General features: G+C 42.1%; 1 protein-coding gene across 3 annotated transcripts in view; it reads right to left on the bottom strand.

The window, feature by feature from the left end:
• Positions 1 to 6921: 6921 nt before the first annotated feature.
• The window catches only part of TBK1 (TANK binding kinase 1), a 52039-nt gene continuing 48960 nt past the window's right edge, over positions 6922 to 10000 (bottom strand). For all 3 annotated transcript variants that reach the window (XM_075600338.1, XM_075600337.1, XM_075600339.1), the window contains exon 21: positions 6922 to 10000. This exon is cut by the window's right edge and continues 5466 nt beyond it. The gene's annotated coding sequence lies outside the window, so the exon portion shown is untranslated.

The following is a 10000-nucleotide window of genomic DNA, read 5'->3' as shown; positions in this document are numbered from 1 at the left end:
GCTGTGAGCCAATGGGGAGGGGAGGCTTCGGGAGGAGGAGAGGCTTCGGGGAGCGGGGAGGAGTGTGGAGTGAAAGCGTGAGTGCCTGTCTGTGTGTGTGTCTGAGTGCGTGCGTGCCTGTCTGTGTTTATGTGTGTGCCTGAGTGCGTGAGTGCCTGCCTCTGTCTGTGTGTGTGTGTATGAGTGCGTGAGTGCCTGCCTGTGTGTGCGCGTGTGTGTGTGTATGAGTGCGTGAGTGCCTGCCTGTGTGTGCGCGTGTGTGTGTGCCTGCCTGTGTGTGTGTTTGTTTAATACTTACCCTCAGCAGCTCCAGCCCGAGTCCATGGAGGGGGGGGAGGGGGGAGAGTAGCGGGTCCCTCCGCTCAAGCCACGCCCCCCCTCCCTGTCAAACCTCCCACTCCCGCCCACCTCCCGCTCCCTACAGACCGCATATCGCGGTGTGTGTATGTCAGCGCACCGCCTGTCTGCAGTGCGGGTGCGCTGACTCTGGGAGCGGGGCCTTAGCCTTAGAATGGAACCCGCCGCATGACTGGGGCCCTCCTGTACTTGTCTGGTGGGAAATAGACTGGTGCAATGTTATCTGGAGAGGACATTGCAACTTTCTATTCGTGAGCCCAACAACAACAACTCTCAAAACCGGCACACAAATAGTACAAAGTAGCAAGGTAAAAAAATAAAACTCCATTAATTTCCTTTGATAAATCTACTGCTAGTTTCTACGCCAGCTTTGCCGCTGGGGGCAGAAAAGGAAGTCCTTGAAAGCCGCCGACACAAAACTTTCATTAATCTTGTTGTGGAGAGGTATTTATGTCTACGTCCCACACCGCTGGAGGAGTCACTGATTCGCTCTGACAATTAACTACCGGTATTAGAAGTCGAGCATAATCTTGATTTTTGCTGTTTTGGGATGTTGCACAGAGGTCACTATACAAAGCAGTTTCAAATGTGCAAAGTAGCAGCGGCTGTTCAGCCTAAATTATGGGAAGGTCTGACAAACCCAAAACAAGTGGCTTCGGATGTTGAATTTTTAATCTAAATGTAAATAGTTAAGTGCAGTAGCTCACTTTAAAAGGTTGTCCTGCTGCCACATGTAGCAGGATTTATAACTTATGTTTTGGTGCCTAGGACACAAGGTCACAAGGAGCTGCGAATGTGATTTGAACCAGGATTAAACTGGCTTCAAAAAGTATATTTTTCAAATATATATCACCTTATTCAACACAGAGAAAAGCGAGGTAAGACAGTTGATGGATGCTTTTTTATTGCCCCGTGGATTTACCAGCTTCTTACTATATTGAAGAGGAGAGGCCATAGTGCGCTGTTTACCAAAGGCTCCAAGCTGTATCAGTGGAACATACAAAAATAGCACCAGACGTATAAGTGTAGCCCTGATAGGTTTTGGGCTATTATTCTGTCCTCCTCCTGGCAGTAATGCCTAGTAAGGGTAGGTTCGCCAGGAGTAATCATGGCTTTTCCCCACTCATTGCAATGAGTCAGAGAAGGTAGTGTCATCAGGCCTTGTGTCCAATTAGAGGCACAGGGGTGGTGCTTACTGCATCTGTACTTAATGCATTGTACTTCCTGATTTAGCCAGTCTGCCTCTACCATGAGAGAGGCAAGGTTTACCCAACTAAGCTGTCAAGGCTCTGGAAGTTTGAGGCCCTCCCTTAGGGGAGCGGTGGGAAAAAAATACCTCATATCCCACAAGGGGATAAGGGAAGAGCAAGGACCACTCTTGATGCCCTTTGGCAGGGAGTGGATCCAGGGACATTCTGAGGGTGGACAACCTAACAACTGCTATCAATCTGTGACTGCTGAATACAGAAAGAGACAAATAAAGAATCCTGAGTTTTATATTATACCTCCTGTCTAAGAGTGAAGTCTATTGGGAGGAGGGGGAAAGAGATTCTTCTGCAGAGACGTCTCCCCATACACCTGGGGGCTGCACGAGATGGAGGCGCTGCACCTGTGAGTACTATTCGGGCAAGACCCCAGAAACCTGTCCTGTTATTCCCCTTTAACACCATGCGGGAGACTCGGGGCCCCCTGTTACCAGCAGGTATGCACCACACTAAGCCATGTAACCAGAGTGAGTTTCCCACAGAGAGGCCCTATGTGAGATTGGGTGGAGGAAACGGGGTTACATAAATAAAAAATAAAAATATTATTACTTCATATATCTGGGGCAGTTTATTCACACCAATCCTGTCCAGCATTTACAGCTGGGTCACTGATAAATAACGGAAGAAAAAAAAATGAATATCAGCTCAAGGAAGACAGCAGGAAAAAATAAGGTGTATATTTGCTGCATGAGTAGCAGAGCTTCCGACGAGTAAGGAGATATAGAGTCAGGAAATGGGCGCTATGAGGAGACGCTGTGGGGGGTATATATGTTGGAGTAAATGAGCACTGAGAGTGTACTTACATAAAGTGAGAGGTGCCCCACTGTATCATGTACCTCCATGAGTGTTCCTGATCCTCACCCCGCGTCTCCAATGAGTCCGGTGTGGAGTAAGCGTTACTCACTATGAAGCACCGTCTTTCTCCTCCTGCTGCAGTGAGTCCGACTGATTAATCACAAGCAGACTCACCTCCGTGTCCCCCGATGGCGCCCGTCGATTGGAATGACTTCAAGAGGTGGATAGATCGATACAGGAATTGTATTCCCCCCCCCCCCCCCAACTGCATACTCCTTGAGAAAGCGCCACAGTGGGCGTGACATACGTGTAAAGAGGAGTTTCGTTGTGTTCTTTTTTTAATGTAGCTTAATAAATTGATTTTATTTTTTCAACACTGGCGAGTTCCCATCATTTTTCCTACTTGGAGCGACAATCCATTTGATCCATCCACCTCTCACTGATAAATAACCACCATAGATCTCAAGATCTTCAATTATATTTTTCATGGGACCTAGTACGAGTATGTTCCAAATAAATTATTTTAAAAGGTAATTTAAAAGGTTCCTTTAAGGTAAAATGTATAGAAAGTTTGACGAAAGCGTTGGTTGCTGCATATTCAGACCACATGCACATAACATTTCAGGGGCATAGCCCTTCTTCAGATACCGCCACCAGTTACAATATGTACTTGCTCAGATTTTCTTGTAGAAATATAGTTTGCTCTGTTTATTTAGAGCATAGTCAGGGTGCCTCCTTTTGCCTCATATTTTCTGTATATACTTTGGATGCAGGGTTGCACGTGGTGACTTTTGTGGCCCATGGCACAGGTTTAAGTTTGGGACCCCTATCCTGACAGACAAGGTTAAAAAAAAAAAAAGATAAGCCACCCCATACGATCCCAAGGAAAAAACTTCTGATCTGCTGTAACAAGACAATATATCAGGACATCAAGAAGAAATCTTTCATGTGTAGCCTCGGCTACTAAACTTCTCTGCCCAACACAAGTCCTGGTACCAGCGCAGGCAGTGTTAGTGTTAATCCATGCCTTTGCTGCAGTAAACAACGCCTTAGTAGTGACAGCGGGGGTGGGCACACGGCCAGGTACTGCCCATAACCGGGGCTATGACCTGGGACCCTCCCCTGGTAACAAAAAGGAGTTGCAGCCTAAATTTGAGTGTTCTTTTCTGCGCTCTCCCCTTAGGTGGAAGAGTGTGTGGTCTATCCTCTCCCCTCAGGGGAAGGAGGGTGTCTTCTAGTTCTGTGCTGAGACAGGGATCTGGTTTTCAGGCCTCCCCCCGCCCCTACAGGGGAGTGGAAGCATCTACCCCATACTCCACTGGGGAGTATGGGAGTTAAGGAAAGACTCCTGGGGGCTCAAGTTCCTTGGGTTGGTTCCAGGGACCAGAAGATTGTACCTATGTCTGTATGCTGTCTGATGTATGCAGAACAAAGACCACCAGTTATTTTGCTCCTGTCTGAGGATGCTGTCATTCAGGGGGAGGGAAAAGAGGTTTCCTGCAGTGATAGTGATCCATAATAGGTCCTGTTGGATGGAGGCGCTGCACCGAAGAAAAAGCCGATAAGATCCAAAAACATGTAACAGAAAATAAAAATAATTTGTCAATTACCTTCCTACAGTCAGTGAGCCTTTGGGGCTCAGTCGGGGGTGGTGAGGAAGCTTGGCCTCTGCTCTAGGTACAGGCAGTGTCGGTGTGGCAGCTGGGGACTCCAGATACAGGCTTTTGGAGCCTCCGGTAATTGGTGGCAGGGACCTCGGGAGCGAGTCTGTAAGGGTGAGACCGTGGCTTAGCTGGACCCCGGGACCAGGCGCTGACTGCTGCCGAGTTGTGCGAGGGAGAGGAGCAGCATGTGGGTGTAGTAGTGTGTCAGATGAGACCACCTCTGAAGACTGACATCTAGCGAACATGCACTAGAGGTGGTAACACACTGTTCCCACCTAGTGCTGCTGCGCTGACCAGGCTGCGGGTGGCTCCTCCTTTTGTGAGGGCACTCACTGCATCAATCTTTACTCGTTATGTGGCTCAAAAATGTGGGACGTGGTGTGGTGCATAATCACCATCTAAAACGTTGGGTAAGACCTCTCCACATACCCCTCGTCCTCCTCACTGTTAGCGCCTTTGTCTGACCCAGCCTAACAATACAACTTGCAATAGATTTAAAAAAAAATTTGGACCTCATCTCGTTACTTGCTTAAATGTTAGGACAAACATGGCCATTTTTTTCAATGTCACTGAACCATAGTCATGTTTTACAGCCTTCAAAAAGTTACTAAAAAATAAAAACCTATATTTATTTATATTTTGTAACCTGTGATTATGGGGGCCCTTTTTAGTGAGGGCCCCGGATGTAACTTTAACACAACTGCTTGGGAGTATTGATGTGCCATTACTGTACATTTCAAATCAAGAAAATAGCTAGGTTGTAGGGAAGCAAAGTAATTAGATGTTATGTTATAATATATCCAATTATTCCCATAAAATATTTGCCATGTAAGAAATGAAGGCTATGTTATTAAATGCCAATAAATCTAAAATAGGTTTTTGAGAATTATACCTTTAACTAAACCTCAGGAAAGCAGTCCATTAATCTGCTATCCTACAGTATCTTTCTCCATCCAACAGCGCCAAACGGTGCTCGGTTGTAACATCAGATAATGCTGATCAGTTATATAAACCGCTTTCTGTGGCAACATTTCTCACAAGGGCAAGAAATAGTTTTAGAACTATAGCTTGGTCCATTTCAACCTCTGAAGTGCTGAAATATCCATCCTCACATTTCAATGAAGGGGTTAAGAACATGCTGGGCTCTCTCCAAACTTCGAGCTATTCTTTTGTTCTTGTGTTAGGCCACGTCCATAGTGGAACGCGCTAGCTTCCGCGCTTCCTCCTCCCGGCATCGCACTTCAAATACAAACTTGTTTGTATTGCAAAGCGCCACTCTCATTGTAGCGTGCGCACATGCATTGGTGTCCTAGTGTTTGTTTCAGCGCGAGCAACGTAGCTTGCGCCGTTGCTTGAACTATAGTCAAAGCCTAAGTTTCCCTTACAAAGCAGCTAAAAGCCACAAGTTCACAGGACAGAAACACTGGCACTGAATTGTAAAGTATATGTGCAGAAACAAATTTTGATTATATTTCAATGAGCAGTGATAGAAGGATAACAGCTTCAAAGTATTATAAATTCTAAATCACTCTTCTCAAAGACAATGCAAACCTTCTATGACCCCCAAGGCCGCGCTTATAGTCCTTGCGACTGCGACGTTACGCTGCGGTCACTGAAAAAAAATCAAATTGATTGGACTTCCAGCGATCGCGACCAAGCCATCGCGCCGTTTCAACTATAAGCGCACGTGACTTTTCAATACATGTTTTGACACGACGGCGCGTCGCCAGGTCTATAGGCGCGGTCATAGTGTAAGTAGTAATAGACACCACACCTCCCCCTAAAATCTGGGGAAGGCAAATAGTTCAAACAATAGTAAATGTAAACGGTGACATCAGTTACCTTTCATTTAAATGGTAAAGCAGCGATTTTACATGCATACGGTGGATGTCGGGGAAGCTAATTATTTGCAAAAAGACAATTGGAGAAGCTCTGACTCAAACGCACAATACATAAATTACTAAAAGTTCACAATGCTATTTCTGTGTAGCAACACACCAAATACAAAGAAACTAAAAATGATGGAAGAGTGGGAGGAATTGCTGGCAAAGCTAAAAGCGTTCATTAAGTACACTTAAATTGTAATCAAAACTGTGTGCCTTTTTATACCTCTAGTAACACTTTTAAACACAGAGTTGTGAAGCAGGATGAGTAAACAATTGTTAGCTTTCCACAAGCCTTTCAATGTTATAATTTGTTTTGTCAAGTCACCTCATTTGGATGCTGTTTGTTTTCTCTATCCTTGCTTCTTTTCATACTGTAATGTTTATTTCTTCTTGGAAAACCTCAGTGTTATACTGTAGGTATGGAACCTCTTCTACACTAAGCTGTATATGATGTCTAAACTTGTTCATCAATATATGCCGTCTAACAAAATAATTTAAGATAGTGCTTCTAGTAAAGATGTTAAAAAAATTATGCTAATTATCTTGATTTTTACCTTGCTTACGCCAACAGTCCACGCTGCACTAGAGCATCTTGTTCCTTGTTTTTCTGAAACTGGTCTAGCTTCTAATTACCTCCTGTTTATCAGATATTTGCCAATGTTGCAACATGTTATGTTATTGTATGGAACCAATAAAAAAAGGGAGGCTATCGCAAACTTCTCCTCTTATTCATACACATGGACATTGTTAGAATACAATGTTAAAAAAAAAAAAAAGCCATGCACACAAAACAAAGGAAAATACTCAATTACAGACGTCAGAGGCACACAGATTCATCTATCAAAGCAGTGACATAACTCTCACATTTCATTAATGGTGACTGCCATACCACACCAGTTCATAATTACAAGATCAAGGCCAAAGATCAATAGCTTCCAAATAAAAGCAAACAGATGCTCATCTAATCATTTTATTCAGTGTATTTTAATGTTAATTGCATTCAAAACCATAGAGAAGTTCCCTCGGGCCCCACACATTGTGGATTTGCCACCATTTTTACCCTTTTTCTGAAGGTGATAAAATCATGCCGTAACAATAAACAAGAATATAGACATCTCATCCAATGATCGCAGTGTTTCGTTATTTCAATCATTTTTCATTTATCGCTTCAAATGACATGAAATAGATGTATAATAAAATAAGGTGAAACGCTACATCTTTCAATAATACATAACATTGTTTCCAGATTTGTGCATTGATGTATATCCAACATTAACTGTACCCCTTCACTAAACATCTATTAAATTATATGGCAAATAGCTGCGTAATGGCAGATATATATTGGCCCGTTATTAATATAAAATATTTTATTTAATACTGCAGTACACATGCACCACTGCACATCATTTATTTTCCCCAGACATAAATCCTTTCATCATAGATCTTCCAAAGCAATTTTGTGCCAGTGGCAAAGGAAGAGTACGTGAGACTTGCCCAAGGTCATAAGGAGGCTGAAGCTAGGATTTAAATAAAAAAGGTCACACTCTTCGAGTCAGTAATACTACCAATAGCCCTAAAAAGGTGATGAAGGAATTTTATTCACAAATTAAAAAAGGGAGAAATTCCTTCTCTTTTAAATAGGTTAAATTTATGTTGCAAAATAAACAAGAAAACTTAATTACAAAAGATCTTCATAATGGCGTTTGCATTTGGGTTGCTCAAGTATTCTTTTCTATTGCAAGTCTTCTTACACAAGTATATGAGTACTAATTAAATGCAACAGACACAAAGGCAATATCCCGTAGGATATATAGTTACCCGTACTAATTATTATTATATATTGGTAAAAATAATATATATTAAGGTAATGAGGTATCCATAAAAAACATTTTTTTAAACCACCTTACATTTTTTTTTAGGAGGTGTTCTAATACTTTAGTGATGAAAAATACAGAACTCGATATCCAACCTGTCATAATTCATAAACGTGAAGGTCAAACTTTTCATTCTTTAGTGGATGGATCTGTGAGTCAACTAGATTTCTGGTTTACTTCTAAATACAGTACATGTTAATTTACCATTAATATGATTTTATTTATAAACACAAAAAATACATTTTGTTGATTGCACTCAAAATTGGATATGGTCACAAGTTCCTTTCACAAATTTATCTTTACTTTTTGCAGAGAAAACAACTTTTGGGGGTCGCAGACCCGTCAGATACAATGATGGCTGTAACTGCAAACACTGCACCTTAAAAAAGGGCTGCGACCCCCGAAACGTAGTTTTCTCTGGTAAAAATAGAGAAATGGGTAAAATGTCCTTGTGACAATAATCAACGTGAGTGCAAAAAACAAAATGTTTTTTTTATCATCTAAATTGGGATGATGACAATATCACATCCTGTTGAAACTGCACCGCATGCTAAAGCAAGACTCCATTTTGTCTAAATAACACACGGTTAGCCCCACTGCATACATCGTGATATCCAACTATATCCATCTAACAGCCCTTATCAATCCACTGCTCATAAAGGCCTCCACAATTATCTTACAGGATGTAGATATACACCTAGATATGCAACCCTCTCCACACACTTATCCAACTGCGTCAACAGGCGGGAACGAAACAGCGTGTTCAAGATGATTTACTAAATCACAGTATAGTGGCACTTGTGCTGGCAGGTTTAGCCATACTATGAAAGCTTGAACATACCCAGCTAACAGTTTGCCTGCATGGCAAATAAGCCCTCCATCACGAAATATAGAGCATGCCGAAAAGCAATGGACCTCATTCACCGGAGGCTGGTTTGTCCTTGGTATTGACAGCATTTAGGAAGGCAGAGGGTGGTAAGAATCCCAGGAGGTTAAACTAAAGTGGTCATTTAAACCTAAATCTAGCTACCTACATCTGCCAGACTCTCTCCTCCAGTGAACCAATACTGCAAAAACTGAAACACAAACTTGAATAGATTAAATTGGATATTGTTGGCCTTCGTGAAGTAAGGATGTAGTTCATGGTATGAGCGCTCCAGCACACGGCAAATTTAATAATGTCCAGTTTTATATAAAGAAGGGTGAATCCATAATAATATATGTTAGAATGAGTATATCCATGAAATGCTTCAATGACAGATGATCCCTGAAAACAGGTGATATGCGAGAAAAATCACACACTATCTATTTCATTGGGATTGCCAAATTCAATAGAAATAAAGTATTCACACTCACCCACTTCTTAAGCTGGAGAAGACATGCAACTGTCAAAGTTGAAATCCAGAGTTGAGAAAAAAAAAAGGAGCAGTGCACAGCCAAAAAGGGCAAGGAGAGGGATCCATATAATGCAACAAGAATTATTTATTGGAAGTTCAAAAGCATAGAGGACAAAAACCTCCTACGCGTTTCATTGGAAAGAGCAGCCAGCATCGTCATTCAGTTTTCAAAGAGATACAGGCTTCAAAAAAATCCAAGTGTATGCCTCAATATCAGGTCACAGTCAATGAAGTGGAAGATGTCTACCATGAAATCAAGCAACTTAAAGGAAATGGACTCCAAGATCGTTATAGCAAAGATTGGTTCCCAACAGGTATGGTCATGGTAACAGCAATGAATGTGGGGCAGATTGGTCAAATTTGCAGAATGTAAAAACTTCATGAAATTCAATAAGAATCCGAATAGAAAATGGACATGGAATGGACCAAATGGAAGAATTAAATGGACTATATCCTAGCTAACAAGAAACATGTGATTGAAGACTGCATAGTCTAATCGTTTTGACAGTAGTGACCACAGATTGGTTCACTGAAAATTATATCTGAATGCAAAGATGAAAACTGTGCACTTATAAAGTGATAAAGGACTTGAGGACTTCTACATCAAATTGTACCAGAACTCAGATAAAGAGTATAATCCAGCAGAGGAAGAGCGAAAAGACAGGATTAATGCTACATCATTGGTGCTGCCAGAAGTGGCAGAAGCAATAAAATCCACCAAGAGAGGACAGGCTCCCAGGGAAGATATTACAACTGAAATCA

This window comes from Ascaphus truei, chromosome 5 (genome assembly GCF_040206685.1).
Source record: "Ascaphus truei isolate aAscTru1 chromosome 5, aAscTru1.hap1, whole genome shotgun sequence".
Lineage (NCBI taxonomy): Eukaryota > Metazoa > Chordata > Amphibia > Anura > Ascaphidae > Ascaphus > Ascaphus truei.
Note: the sequence above shows the minus strand (reverse complement) of the source record. Positions and strands in the feature narration are given on the sequence as shown.